The sequence below is a fragment of the Rattus norvegicus genome, chromosome 8 (assembly GCF_021556685.1).
Source record: "Rattus norvegicus strain SHRSP/BbbUtx chromosome 8, alternate assembly SHRSP_T2T, whole genome shotgun sequence".
Lineage (NCBI taxonomy): Eukaryota > Metazoa > Chordata > Mammalia > Rodentia > Muridae > Rattus > Rattus norvegicus.
In genome coordinates, this window is record NC_141541.1 from 17,919,225 (window position 1) to 17,937,474 (window position 18,250).

General features: G+C 45.8%; 1 long non-coding RNA gene across 2 annotated transcripts; it reads left to right on the plus strand.

Annotated features, from left to right (window-relative positions):
- The first annotated feature begins 10,784 nt into the window (after window positions 1-10,784).
- Window positions 10,785-18,126, plus strand: LOC102549408 (uncharacterized). Of its 2 annotated transcripts, none has more exons than XR_015627067.1 (3): window positions 10,785-11,344; window positions 16,299-16,412; window positions 17,244-18,126. It is a non-coding gene; the product is annotated as an uncharacterized LOC102549408 (long non-coding RNA). The 2 variants fall into 2 exon arrangements; XR_015627066.1 differs by having other exon boundaries at window positions 10,808-11,176.
- The last annotated feature ends 124 nt before the right edge of the window (window positions 18,127-18,250 follow it).

Below are 18,250 nucleotides of genomic sequence, written 5' to 3' on the forward strand. Positions count from 1 at the left end.
GGGAGATCTTTCCATCTTCTGAGATCTTCTTCAATTTCTTTCTTCAGATACTTGAAGTTCTTGTCGTACAGATATTTCACTTGCTTGGTTAGAGTCACACCGAGGTATTTTATGTTATTTGTGACTATTGTGAAGGGTGTCATTTCCCTAACTTCTTTCTCAGCCTGTCTATCCTTTGAGTAGAGGAAGGCTACTGATTTGTTTGAGTTAATTTTATACCCAGCCACTTTGCTGAAGTTCTTTATCAGGCTTAGTAGTTCTCTGGTGGAACTTTTGGGGTCCCTTAAGTATACGATCATATCATCTGCAAATAGTGATATTTTGCCTTCTTCCTTTCCCATTTTATCCTATTGACCTCCTTTTGTTTTCTGATTGCTCTGGCTAGGATTTTGAGTATGATATTAAATAGTTATGGAGAAAGTGGGCAGCCTTGTCTAGTCCCTGATTTTAGTGGGATTGCTTCAAATTTCTCTCCATTTAGTTTGATGTTGGCTACTGGTTTGCTGTATATTGCTTTTACTATGTTTAGGTATGAGCCTTGAATTCCTGATCTTTCCAAGACTTTTAACATGAATGAGTGTTGAATTTTGTCAAATGCTTTCTCAGCATCTAATCATGTGGTTTTTGTCTTTTGAGTTTGTTTATGTAGTAGATTACATTGATGGATTTCTGTATATTGAACCATTCCTGCATCCATGGGATGAAACCTACTTGATCATGATAGATGATCGTTGTGATGTGTTCTTGGATTCTGTTTACAAGAATTTTACTGAGTATTTTTGCACTGATATTCATAAGGGAAATTGGTCTAAAGTTCTCTTTCTTTGTTCGGTCTTTGTGTGGTTTAGGTATAAGTTTAGTTGTGGCTTCGTAGGAGGAATTGGGTAGTGTTCCTTCTCTCTCTATTTTGTGGAATAGTTTGGATAGTATTGGTATGAGGTCTTCTATGAAGGTCTGATAGAATTCTGCACTATTCCCATAAAGTCCTGGACTTTTTTTGGTTGGGAGACTTTTAATAACTGCTTCTATTTCTTTAGGAGTTTTGGGACTGTTTGGATGGTTTACCTAATCCTGATTTAACTTTGGTACCTGGTATCTGTCTAGAAAATTGTCCATTTCATCCAGATTTTCCAGTTTTGTTGAGTATAGGCTTTTGTAGCAGAATCTGATAATTTTTTGAATTTCCTCAGATTCTGTTGTTATGTCTCCCTTTTCATTTCTGACTTTGCTGATTTGGATACTTGCTCCGTGTCCTCTGGCTAGTCTGGCTAAGGGTTTATGTATCTTGTTGATTTTCTCAAAGAATCAGCTCCTTGTTTTCTTGATTTTTTGTATAGTTCTGTTTGTTTCTACTTGGTTGATTTCAGCCCTGAGTTTGACTATTTACTGCTATGTGCTCCTCTTGGTTGTATTTGCTTCTTTTTGTTCTAGAGCTTTTAGGTGTGCTGTCAAGCTCCTAGTGTATGCTGTCTCAAGTTTCCCTTTGGAGGCACTCAGAGCTATGAGTTTTCCTCCAGCACCACTTTCACTGTGTCCCGTAAGTTTGGGTATATTGTACCTTCATTCTCATTAAATTCTAATAAGTCTTTAATTTCTTTTCTTCATTTCTTTCTTGACCAAGTAATTGAGTAGAGCATTGTTCAGCTTCCGTGTGTATGTGGCTTTTTGTTGTTTTTGTTGTCATTGAAGACCAGCCATAGTCCATGGTGATCTGATAGGATGCATGGGATTATTTCAATCTTCTTGTATCTGTTGAGGCCTGTTTTGAGACCTATTTTATGGTCAGTTTTGGAGAAGATACCATGAGGTGCTGAGAAGAAGGTGTATTCTTTTGTTTTAGGATGAAATGTTCTGTAGATATCTGTTGAATCCGTTTGGTTCATAACTTCTGTTAGTTTCTCTGTGTCTCTGTTTAGTTTCTGTTTCCATGATCTGCCCATTCCTGAGAGTGGGGTGTTGAAGTTTCCTACTATTATTGTGTGAGATGCAATGTGTGCTTTGAGCTTTAGTAAGATTTCTTTTGTGAATGTAGGTGCCCTTATATTTGGAGCACAGATATTCAGGATTGAGAGTTCATCTTGGTAGATTTTTCCTTTGATGAATATGAAGTGTCCTTCCTTATCTTTTTTGATAGCTTTTGGTTGAAAGTCGATTTCATTAGATATTAGAATGGCTACTCCAGATAGTTTCTTTGGACCATTTGCTTGGAAAGTTGTTTTCTAGCTTTTATTTTGAGGTAGTATCTGTCTTTGTCACTGAGGTGTGTTTCCTGTTTGCAGCAAAATGCTGGGTCCTCTTTACATATCCAGTCTGTTAGTCTATGTCTTTTTATTGGGGGAATTGAGTCTATTGATTTTAATAGATATTAAGGAGTAGTGGTTGTTTCCTGTTATTTTTGTTGTTAGAGGTGGAATTATGTTTGTGTGGCTCTCTTCTTTTTGGTGTGGTGCAAGAAGATTACTTTCTTCCTTTTTGTAGGGCATGGTTTCCCTTCCTGTGTTGGAGTTTTCCATCTATTATCCTTTGTAGGGATGGATTTGTGGAAAGATATTGTGTACATTTGGTTTTGTCATGGAATATCTTGTTTTCTCCATCTATGTTAATTGAGAGTTTTACTGGATATAGTAGCTTGGGCTAGCATTTGTGTTCTCTTAGTGTCTGTATGATGTATGCCCAGGATCTTCTGGCTTTCATAGTTTCTATTGAGAAGTTTGGTGTAATTTTGACAGGTCTGCCTTTATATGTACTTGACTTTTACCCCTACTGCTTTTAATATTCTTTCTTTGTCTTGTGCATTTGGTGTTTTGACTATTATGTGACAGGAGGAATTTCTTTTCTGGTCCAATCTATTTGGAGTTCTGTAGCTTCTTGTATGTTTATGGGTATGTCTTTCTTTTCGTTAGGGAAGTTTTCTTCTATAATTTTGTTAAACATATTTATTGGCCCCTTATGTTGGGAGTCTGCACTCTCTTCTATACCTGTTATTCTTAGGTTTGATCTTCTCATTGTGTCCTGCATTTCCTGGATGTTTTGGGTTAGGAACTTTTTGCTTTTCGTATTTTCTTTGTCTACTATGTCAATGTTTTCTATGGTATCTTCTGCCCCTGAGATTTTCTCTTCTATCTCTTGTATTCTGTTGGTGATGCTTGCATCTATGACTCCTGATCTCTTCCCTAGATTTTCTATTTCCAGAGTTGTCTCCCTTTGTGCTTTCTTTATTGTTCCTATTTCCATTTTTAAAACGTGGATAATTTTATCCCTTTCCTTCACCTGTTTGGTTGTGATTTCTTGTAATTCTTTAAGGGGTTTCTGTGTTTCCTCTTTAAGGACTTCTACTTGTTTACCTGTGCTGTCCTGTGTTTCTTTAAGGAAGTTATTTATGTCCTTCTTAAGGTCCTCTATCATGAGATGTAATTTTAAATTCAAATCTTGCTTTTCCGGTATGTTGTGATATCCAGTATTTGCTTTGGTGGGAGAACTGGGCTGTGATAATGCCAGGTAGGCTTGGTTTCTGTTGCTTAGTTTCCTGTGCTTGCCTCTTGCCATCAGGTTATCTCTGGTGATACTGACTGGTCTTGCTGTCTCTGACAGTGGCTTGACCCTCCTGTAAGCTTGTGTGTCAGCACTTTTGGAAACCAGCTTTTTCCCAGTGGGATCTGGGTACAGAAAGCTGTGTCATAGGGTCAGCTCTGGGTACAGGTGGAAACCGGAAGGATCCTGTCCCAGACTGCTCCTGAGGGCTTCAGGTGGGTCCCTCAGAGCAGAAGTGGTGGTCTTACCTCTGCTGTCAACTGTGTCATCTCCTGGCAACTGGTTTTCAGCTCTGGGTGCAGAAGAAAACTGGAAGGATCTTGTCTCTGACTACTAGGTTCCTGTGTCCAGAGGGCTCCAGGCAGGTTCCTCTTGGGCCTGAAGTGTGAGCAGAAGTGGTGGTCTCCCCTGTGCTCTCAGGATTCTCTGCACTTCTGAGAGTCCAGCTTTCTCTTCCCATGGGATTTGGCTATAGGGGTTTGTGGGACTGGGTCAGCTCTGGGAACAGCTAGAAACCCATCCTTCAGTATTTCTTAAATCCAGTTTCTCTTATACATTTAATCATTTAAGAAAAGATGTAGAATTTCATCAACTTAAAAGCCTGTTCAAGAGTCATTCCAAACTAAAATCCAAGCAGAAAAGATTACTGTTTCAAACATGCTGATAATTCCAAGGCAAAATTTAATTTTATTTATTTGTTATTATTATTGCTACTGGATGAATTGATTTTGGGGGTGGAATTTCTTATTTCCCTTAATAAAATAATTTAGAAACAGACTAGAAGGAAGCATGGGGACAACTTATTGAAGAAAAATTATTAAAAACCAAACTAACAGGGGAGTCAAGCCGTGAATGAAAGCAGCTGTCCTGAGAAGGCAGATAGAGATGAGAGAGAAAGCCACTCCTTTTGTAAGGTGCCAAGAGGCCAGATAGTGGAAATGGATGTGTGTGTGTTGGGGGGGGGGGGGAGTCAGAAAAACAGAAAAAAAAAGGCCACTGTGTAGGAAAGCATATTCAGACATGCCCAGGATTTGGTCAGTGTTTAAAATAAAAAACAAAAGGAGGGTGGGGAGCAATGCTTTTCTGAGTACGTCCGATAAACAAGCAGCCCACAATGGTGAGGTACATTATCCCCTAAAGGCATAATCAGTCTTTCCCCTCCGTATCCTGTTGTTGGGTGAACCAATTTTGTGCAGAGTGGACTCTTGGCCACATGGTAGACAGGTCTTGCCAGATTAACAACACCCTTCTGTTTAAAGACTTATTGCATTTTATGTGTATGAATATTTGGCTGGCATGTATGTATGTCTGTGTGCTGTGCGTGTGCCTGGTCAGAAGGGGGTATTGGATCCCTATGACTGGAGTTACCAATGGTTGTGAGCCACTCGTCTGGGTGCTGAGAACTAAACCCAAGTCCTCTGCAAGAGCAGCACTCACTCTTTTTTTTTTTGGTTCGTTTTTTTTCGGAGCTGGGGACCGAACCCAGGGCCTTGCGATTCCTAGGTAAGCGCTCTACCACTGAGCTAAATCCCCAGCCCCAGCAGCACTCACTCTTAAAGCACAGAGCTATCTCTCTAACTCCTAGATTAAATTTTAAAAGGAGGAGACAATAGCATGTCATGGTTGTAGTAACTTAGAATCTGGGGTCTCTACCCAGGGTCAGAGGTAGAATTTAGATTCTACTTTTTGACCAGGAAGAAGTCATGTTCTCTTAATGGGCCTCAACAAAACCCAGATATTCAGAGTGCAATTTACATCCTCAGAAGGAGCAAAGCTGGTGTTTACGATTCTAGAGGAAATGAGACACTAAAGTCATTTCAGAACCAGACCTGGAACATGCAGGCCCAAAGCAAGTAGGAAAACATTCTTAAGCCCACAGGTCTCAGGATGAAATTTTTGTGTCCAAACTCACTCTTGCCCCAGTTTTCTGGCCCTACACCTTCCAGTTTTGTTTTTATAAAGGGATGAGATGTCATCACAGTCATCAGCTTCTATATATTGGGAATGGCTTGGTATTAAACCAGAACCCAATTGGCAGGGTGCCAAGAGGAATATGGCCCCAGTGAACAACATAGGCCCAAGGAGGGGACAAAGTCACGCTACCAGAGGGTTTGAGTGCCATGGGATAGGGCTCTTGGGAGCATAGCATACCTGGAGATCTCACCAGAGATCTTTGGGAATTTGTATGTTTTGTTCTGCCAGCCCAGATTCATTGACATAGAAACAGCATTCCTTCCCCAACACAATGCATGTCCCTTCCTGTTCAGTGGTTAAGTTCAGCTGTTAAGTCAAGAATCACGCCCTCACACACACACAAACACACCCCCATCCACAGCTAGGGAGATGATTTATCATTAGAGAGACTCAAGACTGTCAGTAGTGGAAGCCATAGCCCGGGCAAGCTTAACCTGGAAGTCACTGGCCAGCTGGAGTGTTTGGACAAGGGCTGCTCCAGTGGCTGCCATGGTGCCCAGTGAGATGAGTCCAGGAAGCAGAGAGATGAAGACTTCCTTTTTCTTTTGGCCACCTCCCAGCTGCAGTGCAAGCTCTTTGAGCTTATAGAGACAAGCCTGGAGTACAATCATTATGGGGGTGCAGAAACCTTGGAAAGATTGTAGGACCCAAGTTATTGCACCAGAGAATGGTTGGGGGGGGGGTTGGTCAGCACACACTGGCTTGGTGACAGTGGCATTTCAGAAACATGCAGGATGGAACCTTGAAGAGTGTCCTAAGAGGCAAAAGGTGAAGGATAGATTGGGGAGAGGAGTGTTTTGTAACTTTCATGTGGTAAGGTCCACAGGGTTCCTGAAGTGAGATGTTAATCAGAACAGCTGTCAACAGTGGCCAGAAGAGGTGGTGGAAAAGGCATTGAGAAGAGTTAGGGTAGGTGGTTATGGAAAGGAGGATCACTGTAAATTGGATGTATGGTAGCCAGGAGAGGGTGACTTGAACCTCCTGGGTTCGATGCTCTTCTTGAAGAATGTCTACATGGGTAAAGACAGACTTGGAGCCAGGGACAAGCTGGCAGAAAATGTGTAGGCTGGCTCTCGGGCATTTGGCAGAGTAGAGCTTACCCACAACTCCCATTCCCCATTGTTCATCCCAGGGATTGATGACAGAAAGTTGAAAATGAGTTCTAAGGTTGGCGAACACGGTGTCACCATGACTGGTGGATTCCACACAGCTTGGGCAGTGGCCACCAGGTCAGGACGTCCTTCCCTGAGGTCATGTTATCTGCTAAGGGTGGTGTCTCTTCTGTCTCCTCAGTCCTCAACCTGTCATCGAGGGGCAGGCCATCTTCTTGATCAGAGGGGTGGTGTCAGACATTTCTAGCAAGTATCCAAGTAGGCCTAGGCTGGTCCTGTGGAAAAATACAAGTAAAAGCCCTTCTGGTTCTAAGGAGGGGGTCTGGTGCCTTCCAAATCCCATCCAAGGGAGCATGCTGTCATGCTAGGATGGGAGGAGTTATCCCTGTGTCAATGGAGAGAGATAGGAGAGTGTTTGGAACTCTTATAAATGCTAAATATATTTAGGGTGGCCACGCATGGGAATGGCCGAAGTCCTAACTACAAAATCAGGGGAGTGGCCCTAAGCAGGGCTCTCTTCCTCTCTGCTGTCAGGACAGCACGATGCTCTAACAGCTTTCTGTAGAAGCAAACATCCTCTTACCACTCGGTCCGGCAATTGTACTCCCTGGCATTTATCCAGGGGATTTACATTTTGTTTCTACAGAAACATGCAAATGAATGTTTATGAAAATTTATTCATAATTGGCAATGATGGGAAGCAACCAAGAGGTCCCTTGCTAGGTGAATAGTGGAGACCTGGGGCACGTCCATGTGTGATGGTGGGATACTACTCAATGCTGAAAAGAAACGAGTTGCTAAACCAGAAAAAGCCATGAAATGGGGCTGGAGATGTGACCCAAATGCTGGAGAACACTGGCTGCTCTTGCACAGGACCGGAGTTCAGTTTCCGGCACCCACGGGGCAGCTCAAAACCAGTAACTGCAGTCCCCGAGGACAGTGAGCTCCATGGGTCACGCGCACACACGGTGCTCAAAAATACACCCCGGCCACACATAAAAAAAATGATTTTTTTAAAAGAGGAAAGACATGGCGGAAAAGTTAAAGCTTATCATTGTACGAAAGAAAGAAACCTGAAAAGGTTGAACAGTGTGATTTCAGTGACTTGACATTCTGAAATAGGTCTAGCTATGGAGACTGTAAAAAGATCAGTGGTTTAAACGCATCGATAGATGGGAAGGTATGAAGGAGACAGGATTTTAGGGCAGTGAAACTATTCCACATGATATTATCACACTAAATATGTATTACCTCCTTTGGTGCAAACCCACAGAACACACAGGAGTGAAATGTGATGAAAACTGGGGTCTTACGGAGGGAGTGACATGTCTATGCAGGCTCACCAATTAGAGCACAAGAACTGTGCAGACTGGGGTGCTGATGGTGTGGGGTCTGTATGTGGTGGGTACAGTTGGTGTGTGCAGACTGGGGTGCTGATGGTGTGGGGTCTGTGTGTGGTGGGAACAGTTGGTGTGTGCAGACTGGGGTGCTGATGGTGTGGGGTCTGTGTGTGGTGGGAACAGTTGGTGCATGAAGGATCTTTATATTTTCCACCCGATTTTGCTGTAATCTAAGTTACTCTGGAAAAGAACATCTAAAAACCTATTAGACTAAGCTTGCTAATGGATCTACCTCAATGTCCTGGGGGTTTTGTCTGTTTTTGTTTTTGTTTTTCAACCTGTTTCTCGAACTTCCTTCACTTCCCACTTTCATTGGTTGGATAGTCTTTGTAAGTCATTTGGTGATGTTTGAGTAGCCTGCTCCAGCTGACACAACACCAAACAGCTCAAGCTGGTTTCTGGTTTCATGGTTTTGGAGGCCGGAAGTCCCAGTGGAAGATGTTAGAGCTGACGTCTGAGAAGACCTCTCTTCCTGTCTTTCGGTATTTTCGTCCTAACATGACCTTTCTTGATTGAGTGTCTTAGTCAGGGTTTCTATTCCTGCACAAACATCATGACCAAGAAGCAAGTTGAGGAGGAAAGGGTTTATTCAGCTTACACTTCCACATTGCTGTTCATCACCCAAGGAAGCCAGGGCTGGAACTCAAGCAGGTCAGGAAGGAGGAGCTGATGCAGAGGTCATGGCTTGCTTCCCCTGGCTTGCTCAGCTTGCTTTCTTATAGAACCCAGGACCACCAGCCCAGGGACGGTACCACCCATAGTAGGCTGGGTCCTCCCACCTTGTTCACCAGTTGAGAAAATGTTCTATAGCTGGGTCTCATGAAGGCATTTCCACAACTGAGGCTCCTTTTCTGTGATAACTCCAGCTTGGGTCAAGTTGACACACAAAACTAACCAGCACACTGAGACGACGTCTCTTCCTATGAGGACATTGGCCCTTCCTATATATGGCTTACCTCATGACTTCATTCAAAATAACTATGTCCCTAAAACCTCACCACCCAACAGTCATCCTGGAAGTGAGGACTCCAACAAATGAAGTTGTGTCACAGCTCAGCTGAAAGCGATGAGCTTATAAACAATGTGTTGAATGTTTCCCTTCTCTCGGCACATTTTCATCATCTGCTTTGAAGTTCAGTGCAAATGGCTTCTATGCTGACTTCCAAGAGGAAGTCAGTGTATGGCTGGCCAGTGATTAGAAGCCTGACTTTAAATGGAGAATGCCACTAAGATCTCTGACTTGTAATGTTGACAATCTAGGCAGAAATGAGAAGTCATGAGAGATCTGATGGGACCACTACTGAGTTCTCAGTCTGCTTCAATGCACATTTCAAGGGGAAAATAAAATAATGGAAAAGAAATTTAAAAAATTAAGTTTCATCCGGGAAGTATGCCTTTTAAGGAAGTAGGATTTGAAGGGCAACCAGGAGGCCCTGTGGAGGTTGTCAAAGGCTTGGGAGTGGCATTCACAAATGTCAAGGATCTACTGTCTCATGTCAGAGAGACAGGGCAATTTGTTTTACTTTCCTTTGAAGGTAAAATGATGAAACGTTCATAATGAAAATTTATTTGTGAATAGTTGGCTCTAGATCCATCCCAGCAGTAGAAATTATTAGGGACATGGAATGTGATGTCACCTTCAAACTTTAGCATTGTGGAAAAAAAAACGCAGGGATAAAAGAATCATACACACAGGGAGCCAGCCACCAGGAAAGCATGACACACCATTTTTCATGAATTCTCTCTGAGGAAAAAATACTTTTGAGCAATGAATAATTTTAATTTTCTTATTCAAAAATATACTTTATTTATACCAATTGTATATTTCTGTTGTCAAAGAGTTGAGAGAAAGGGGAAGCTGCTTTTGATGAGGATGGAGATGTAAATGTTTAAAATAACACTTTATTTCATTTCTTTAATTTTTTTCCAACTAAACTCAACAGGAAGCAATGAATTGAAATTACAGCAAGAAGCAATTGTGTTCTTCAGAAAGGAGATCTTTTTAGAACAGTGCCAGAAAAGGCTGGAACTGCTTCCTCAGGGAGGCTGGGCACTCTGTGTCCTTGGAGGAGCACTCTGTCCTTGGAGATGCTCTTCCAGGAAGGAGGACTCAGTGGAGGGGTGAAAGCTGATTTCTTCCTGTGTCTCAGGAGCCAGGAGAGGCAGTAGGGTGCAGGGATGGGTATCCTGGCTCTGGTAGGACCGGGTAATAGGAGGCTCAACTCTGTCTCAGCTTGTTCCAGCCTGTTTGCAACCAAATGGTGTTCTCTGAGCCTCAGTGCCATTATCTGCAACCAGAGTTGCTGAAGGATCAAATGGAGCAGATGAAGTGCTGTAAACTGTAGCCCTATTGATAGAAGACTCTTGACTTTGTTCCAAAAACAAAGTGTGCAAACAGGAAAGAAGTCAGCTGTGGCTAGCACTGTGCTACAAGACTCCCCCGCTCCACCCTACCCCCACCCCCACTGGATACTGGTTATTTGGCTTCGTTCTTGTGACCGAAGACCAGACAGGAAACAGCTTAATGAAGAGAGGGTTTATTTTGGCTCGTGACCTGAGAGAACAGAGTCCATCTTGGTGAAGGAGGCATGGTCATACCACAGCAGCAGAAGGTTGAGATGGCTGGTTACATAGTATCAACAGTCAGGAGGAAGAGAGCAGACAGGAAAAAAATGGGCGTGGCTATAAGCCCCACCCCCCACCCTTTCTCCAACTTGGCCCCACCTCCAATAGGTTCCATAAATTTTCTAAAACAGCGTCACCAGCTGGGAGGCAACCATTTCACACTCAAAACACAAGTTTTTTTTTTCCCCCACAAGTCTGGGTGGCTTCTTCTCAGGCACCGCGCTCTTTGTGTGGGGATTCTTGGGGGTTTTGTTCCAGCTCGTGACTTGGGAGAGAAGCCAAGCCAATTAGGGGTGAAGTCCAGACCTGCAGAACATGCTAGTGTTGCCAAGAAGCTTAGACCCTGACCCAGGATGCAGTGGGCATGGAAGGACACGGTCCTTGGCTTGATGGCTTCATAATGCTCAGTTCAAATCCCACCTCTTGGCCACATGCTGAGTCAAGATCAGTGGTGATAAAATCCTTCCGATGTGGGAAGTCCGACTCATCCCTTTCTACCTTCCATTCCGGTCAAGGCCTGCCAAGAATCCCACCGTGAGTAGTGTGCCCTTCTGACTGCAGGAGAGGAGAGTTTCTGCAGAGTGCTGTGAATTGGATACTTTAGTATTTTGCAGAGCCGCTAGCCTGAGGCTCTTACTAGGACGTGGGCAGACAATCAAGAATCCCGCGCTGGTTCATGTGCTCTGCCAGGGCTCTACTGCGGTGAGTCTGGTAGTGTAAAGGGGCAGTCCCTCAGTTTGTAGCCACGGAATCTCATTTATTTTCACCTGGCAACTGGTGAAACTTGCCTTCCTGTGCAGGTCTTCAGTCTCCCATTGGCACGCCATGCTGCACTGAGCTTACTCAAAACCACACCCCTCTGCCCTTCCTGGACCTCCTGGATGGTTCCTGTTGCCTACTAGAGCCTTTTGCATGCTCTTGCCTTTGATTCCATTATGCCCGATTGTTGACTTGAAACCCCTTAAGTGCTCTGGGCTTTCCCAGTCCCTCCGGAGGAAACCTCGGGTTTCTCCTTCCTTACCACTGCATTTGTAAGGGTTGGCTCAGGATCACATCCTCACCGTGCAGGCTAGAAATGGTTTCAGTTTCTATTCTCACTGTGACCAAATCTGTAACAGAAAGCAACTTAAGAATGGCTTTAGCTTAGCTCCGGCTTTGAGGGAGCAGGCCACACGATGGGGAAAGTGTGTAGCTAGAGCAGCCCTTGGCTGGCAGCAGGAGTGGGAGGCTGCTCGCACATCTGAGCAGGTCCAGAGCAAAGGCAAGAGTCCTAGAGGAGTGAGTCATCTGGATTTCTTCTTCACTCATTAATTATATGTGTTTGGCTTTTTGAAGCAGGGTCTCACCTGGGTCTGGGCCTGGGTGGCCGCTGAGTTGGCAGCCTGCCAACACTCTTGTGCCTGTGCCACCAGGTCCAGCTCTCTCCCACTTCACCCAGGCAAGAGGCAAGGCTAGCTCTCCTGTCTACGGCTGTACTGGAACTCACTCTGTAGACTTGGCTGGTTTCAAAGTCACAGAGATCTGACTGCCTCTGCCTCCCGGGTACTGGGATTAAAGATGTGCAGCACCAAACCTGGCTAAAAAATACCTTCTTACTGTGCACAAGCACAGCAGGAGTGTAGAGTCAGATGTCCCCGCCAGCGGGGACCCAGTTATTCAGGGTCCCGAAGAGGCTTTCTACCTGTGGGCCAAATGGGGGTGAAGAGAAGAAGGAGACCAAGCAAAAGTTCTGTTGTCAAGGTCTCGTTTATTGGGATGAACGTTACAGCTTTTAAGGCTTTCAGGTAGGGGGAGTGACCTTTGTGAAATAGGTAGGAGGGGGAGATGAGGATATAAGCAGTGATAGCTGGAGGCAAAGAGGTCAGGCGGTAGAGACACCGGGTGTTGACTCAGGAGATAACTGATTTTTACTTAGGCTGAAGCATCCCGTGAATGTTATCTTCCTGTGCCATAAATTCATGGGAGAGGCTCTTTGAGGAGTATGTGTGGCCAAGAGTCACGTAGCCACTTTGAGCTATACAGTCACAAAATGGCCAGGCCCAAATCCAATATGGCTCCTTACAGTCAGAGGGTAGCTTTCAGGAGTCAGTTCTCCTCTTCTCCAGTGGGCTCCAAGGCTGGCACTCAGCTGGTCAGGCATGTGTGGTCAGGGGCTTTCACCCACCGACCTGTCTCTCATGCCGCTCTCTGCTCACTTTTAAAAACCTTGTATTGATTCTTTGTGAATTTCACATTGTATATCCCAATCCCACTCCTCCTCCATAACCACCCTCTGCCCTTGCAACTACCCCTCAAAAGAGAACAAAATATAGAAACAAACAAACAAAAAATCTAACTGTGGAAACTGCAGTGTGTCACGGTGTGTCCCACAGTATACCTTTTGCCCAAATAGCTTCACCTGCAAATGTTCATTGTAGCGAGTCATTGGGCTGGTTTGTGGCCTCTGGCTTCTTGATACCATCAATGCTGGGTCCTCACCAGGATTCCTCTGTTATCTGCTGCTATCCTGTGTCACAGGGGGCCTGTAGCATTGGTTCTGTGGGAGCAGCCCTTCACATGCTCCAGCCGTTCATACATGGGGTAGATGCTGGGTGGGCCAGCTGAATCTGGCCCGCGTGGTAGCTGAGTGGGCAGCCTGCCAGCTTTCCCGTGCCTGTGCCACCAGGTCCATCTCTCCCACTTGACCAAGGCAAGAGGCAAGGCTAGCTCTCCTGTCTGCAGCAGCTGGCAAGTGGCTGTCCTGTGCTCACACCATCTGGGCCAGGTCTCCCACTCCCGTACCCTCAGGGCCAACTCTTGCACACTGCCCAGGCGAGAGTCAGGGCCAACTCCTCCATACTCATGCCCTCTGGACCAGTTCACATGCATCCCTGCCACCAGGGCCAGCTCAGGCCTGCTCAGGTAAGGTGCAGGCCGGCTCTCCAGAGAACTGCAGCTGGCAAGGGATGGGGGCAGCTCTATGTAGCCCTCAGAGGCCAGCATGGCCCCAAGTGGCAGCACCTGGGATGGACCAGGGATGTCCACGTGGTCTTCGGTGGTAATACGGGCCATGGACATCGGCACAGTGCCTTGCTGCCGCAGGGCCACACACCCAGTGCCTTCTGTTCGTTTTTATTCATTCCAAGATCCCATGTCATATGACACGGTGCTGCCCACATTTGAGATAGGTCTTCTTCCACCTGCAAACACCCACAAAGACCATCTAGAGAGTCAAGTCATTAATGCATTGGTCTATTCTCTGGAAAGCAGACACAAAGCACAGGAAGACTCGTGCAGCGAACAGTCCCTTCCTGAGACATGCCCCAGCCTATGAAGTTCACCGTGCACACTCTCTGAAGTTGGGGATCTTGGAACTAGTTTCAGAGGCTGGCGGAGCCCCATGCGATACATAGTTTCTCCTTAGGAACAGGGCTGAGGGGAGTGAACAAGTTACTCTCCCTTGGTGCGCTGGGCAGCCTCTGTTCTTCAGCAGAGCACAGAGTGCACCTGGGAGAGAGTGGCGCTTGTGTGGAGCAATTACCCTGTTTGTGCAGGAAATAGGGAAGGCAGAAGGCACCGGGCAGAAATGGCAGTTTGAGTGCTGAGCACGTGGTAGTCAGTCATTCAGCTATTAATTCATTAAACACACACTGCTGAGAATGGGGGCAGGAAAAGGCAGTAAAACTGATAGGGTACAATCGCTTTCCTCAAAGAGCTGATAATTCAGTTCTGGGAAGTTAAGAGATATGAGTGCTTGCTCTTCGTGTGTGTGTGTGTGTGTGTGTGTGTGTGTGTGTGTGTGTGTGTAGCACAGAGAAGAGAGAGGGTTATCCTGTCCTGGTAGTGGAAGACCTCTGATGCCTGTAGCCTGGTTTGACACCTTGCACCTTTCTGTAAAGCCTCAGGTCAGCTTACTGCAACTGAACTGCCTGGAGGGGAGTTCCAGACCCTAGATGCCAGTTCCAGTGACCCCTAGTCTGCCTGCACCCATGAATGCCTGCCTGTCCACAGTTTCAGGGTCACACAACTCAGTAAAAAAATCACAGAGAACTTAAGAAGGGCCTCCAGTTACTAGATATGCTTTTGTAGGTGCAAGTGTGTGAGCACACATGTGTCCACATGTATGTGTTCCCTTGTGTTTGCATATGTGTGGTTGGTATGTGAGTGCATTGTGTGTGTGTGTGTGTGTGTGTGTGTGTGTGTGTGTGTGTGTGTGTAGGTCAGAGGACAACTTCAGTATTGTTCCTCAGAAGTCATCCACCTTGCTCTCTCTTTTCATTGTTTGTTTGAGACAGGGTTTTACTGGCCTGGAACTTTCTTTCTTGGATAGACTCATCACACCACAGGAATCCACCTGTTGGCTTCCCCAGTGTTGGGTTTACCATTGTGCACTACCATGCCCAGCCTTTAAAATGTGGGTTCTGGAAGTTAAACTCAGGGTCTCAGGCTTGTAAGGTAAACGTTTTACTGACTGAGTTATCTCCCTGGCCTGTTCTATGGCTTCCTTATAACATGCATTCACAGTACAAGGTTGAAGAAAGACACATACCTTCAGTGTCCTTCCCTTGGGGAGTCAGGTTGTCACCCTCCTGGCACATCGACCTGTTCACAGGCTGCAAATCTCCACTGAGCTGCAGTCTGCAAACCAGCCATTAGGACTTCAGTCTGCCTGTTCAGTAGGCATGATGGTTTAAACCACTGATTCACCATTGAGTTCCTGCAGGCCCCTTCTTCCTTAGAGCCTCTGGCTGGACCTTCTCAAGCCCCATCGGAACACTAGCTTGGGAGCTTCCAATAATCACTTTACTAGTGTGAAGAAAGCATTCATCAGGAAACGCCAAGACTCTTTAGGACCTCTATGGCAGGCTCCAGGCTAAGGAGGAAACATTTCAGTCAGTACATCTTGACTTAAAATATCAGCCTGCATTTTGGAAGTTAGACATCCATGCCAATCTCCAGCTTTCCATGTGACTTTGGGAGGCTCTGTTAACTCTGATTTGAACCATTTTTTCTTTCTCTGTACAGTGCAGGAAGTGTCTTTCTACCATCAAGGCCATTAAAAACCCAGGCTAGTTGAAATGAACCTATTGAGTCAGTGAGGAGGTGGATAAGTGAAGACTCATTACAGACCCAGTCAGCGCTGGCACAGAGCCGACTGGAGGAAGGTCAGTCAGGAGCAGAAAAGGCCATAAATTGGGATTCTTGGTTCACAATTCCATGACTACCTACCTGAGACACTTTTGTCAGGCCACTCAACCATTCTGGACTGTGATTTCTTATCTATAGACTGAAGAACTGAGACCTGGAAGCCAGTGGCCAACACTGCTTACTAAGTAGTATAATAATTGTTCTGAGAGAATGAGAAAACCCAGAGAAGCAGGGCTGACCTGGGAATCTAAGCCTTCAGTCTCTCAGGGCTACCGTTGAGTGATTTGCTGCTGTTCATCTGAACCTAGGCTGACTGGTACTTTCAGCAAGTCTACCATTCTAACCATTACAGACCTCCCCCGCCTCTGGGGAAGGGAAGCACCGTGCACACTCTCTGAAGTTGGGGATCTTGGAACTAGTTTCCCAGTCACTTTAGATTGGTAACTCTCCATTCGCTAATGGGGACCGAAATACCAATCCTTGAGGGCTGTGGTTACAATGCATGCTAATGTGTCTTGATGTTTTGCAGATGGACTAATTTGCATAAATCTGCTTCTGAGCACAGCTGGCCTTGCAATAGGAAAGCGAGTTATACCCTTTCTCGACTCACCTCTTGCTCCACTGAGTAACTTTTGCACAGCAAGTAAGTCACATTCCACACAAGGCCAAACAGCTCTTAATGCTGCTTCTGTAATTAACTCGCTTTGTTACCCCCCTTGCTGTCTCTTAATGTATGGACCTCCGGATAGGACACCATTTGCCTTGTCCGACAGGTTGAATTTAAAACATGGTAAGTGCCAATGAGTCAGGGATTACCGGAGGAGCAAAGAGGTTATTTTATGGTCAAGGAATCATAGACAATATGGAAGGAAGGAAGGCCTACCCCCACGATTCAGAGTCCGCCGTAGTTCTCCCTCGATGAGTCTCCACCGTTACGGTAGTCGAGTGGCCAGCATAGCTTCCTTGGTGAGCCTCTACTGCTATGGTAACAAAGAAGTAACTCTAAAATCATTTAGGAAATGGGCCATGACTGGGAGAGTCCAGAGATCCAGAAGGGCTTGATGTCTGGGCTAGAGTGTCAGAGAAGAATCCAGAAAGAGGGAAATCAGAGCTCCCTTTCAGCATCTCTGGCTGGAGAACAAAGACATGGGGTCCTGCCTGGCTAATTTCAATCTCCGTTTTCATCATTACGATGACTACAGAGTCTGGTGACCCTACATTCTGGTCAGAGACCCTGAGTCTAAAGAGCAGCCAAACCACATTCTGATTTCCGACCCAGAAAAGATGTACAACAACGAAGGCCTTAAGCCACTAACAGTAGCTGATACTTTGTTGTCTATGGTTTGACTGTGTCCCCTCACCCCGGATCTGCAGTAACCTAACAGGAAGCCCAGCACAGCTCTGCACTTCCAGTCCCAGGTTGGTGACGACTCGGTCAGTGATGCTGGCTTCTTTACTCTTTGTTCCCATTCAGGTCCCCACCCAGTGAACCAGATCAGTCACAGAAGACACCCTGCCTCCGGCTTCCCCAGCAAGCTCCAATCTGAGCACGCTGAAGTGGTCCCCACAGCTCTGCTTCTTTAAGTCTTTCCACTTCTTCCTGCTTCTGCGCCTCTGCTGATTGGCAAAGCACAATGCTGGTGGCCTTGCTGTGGCAACGAGGTGGAAGCGAATGGCCTACCTGCTCTTTGTCTCGGGATTGGGGATGACTTTTGTTTCTACACAGAGTGAGATAGCTTCTTGCTGTCATTTTAGAAGGACAGAGCCATATGAGCCTTCATGGGGAGAAGGGAAGAGGGCTGTGGAATAAGGTAACCTGTCCTTTTCGATGAACCCTGGATTCTTAAAAGAGAGGCATTGGTTCAGAGTGAAATGGACATTCTCCTGGGTCAGGCAGTGACAGACAACAGTAGGCTCTAAGCAGAGTGCTGTCTATGACCACCTTTCTAACCCCAGAGAAGACGTTAGCATCTCTGATCGCCCACAGTGAAATATGGATGATTCAGCTCCTCCAGGGGTAAAGTGTGTTCTACTGCAGATGCTGCTGACATCATGGGCAACCTACTCCATCTGTCATTTCCTCCCAGCATTCTGCTGTCTCAGGGCTCTTGCTCTCATCATGTTTCCCAGCAGAGCCACAGGTGGTAAAGCCAGTTGTCAAGCCATAGATGACAAGTGTGACCCCACAATGCCCAGCCAGGGCATGAGGGAGGGGTTACCCTAAGGGAGGCCAGGCAGGGGCATCAGTGCTCAGGAAGAGGGGTTGGCATACCCTCAAGGTCTAAAGAATAAGCTTCACTCCACAGAGAAGACAGACCAGTGGTTGGTTAATTAATAAACATCTCTTGTCTCCCATCTGATGTGACTTTGGGGTGTACATCTGTTACTTTTCTGTAGCTGGCACAAAGTGTCCGACAAAAGCAATTTAAGGAGGGAGGAATCAAGTTGGCTCACGGTTCAAGGGTGTAATCCATCCTGGTG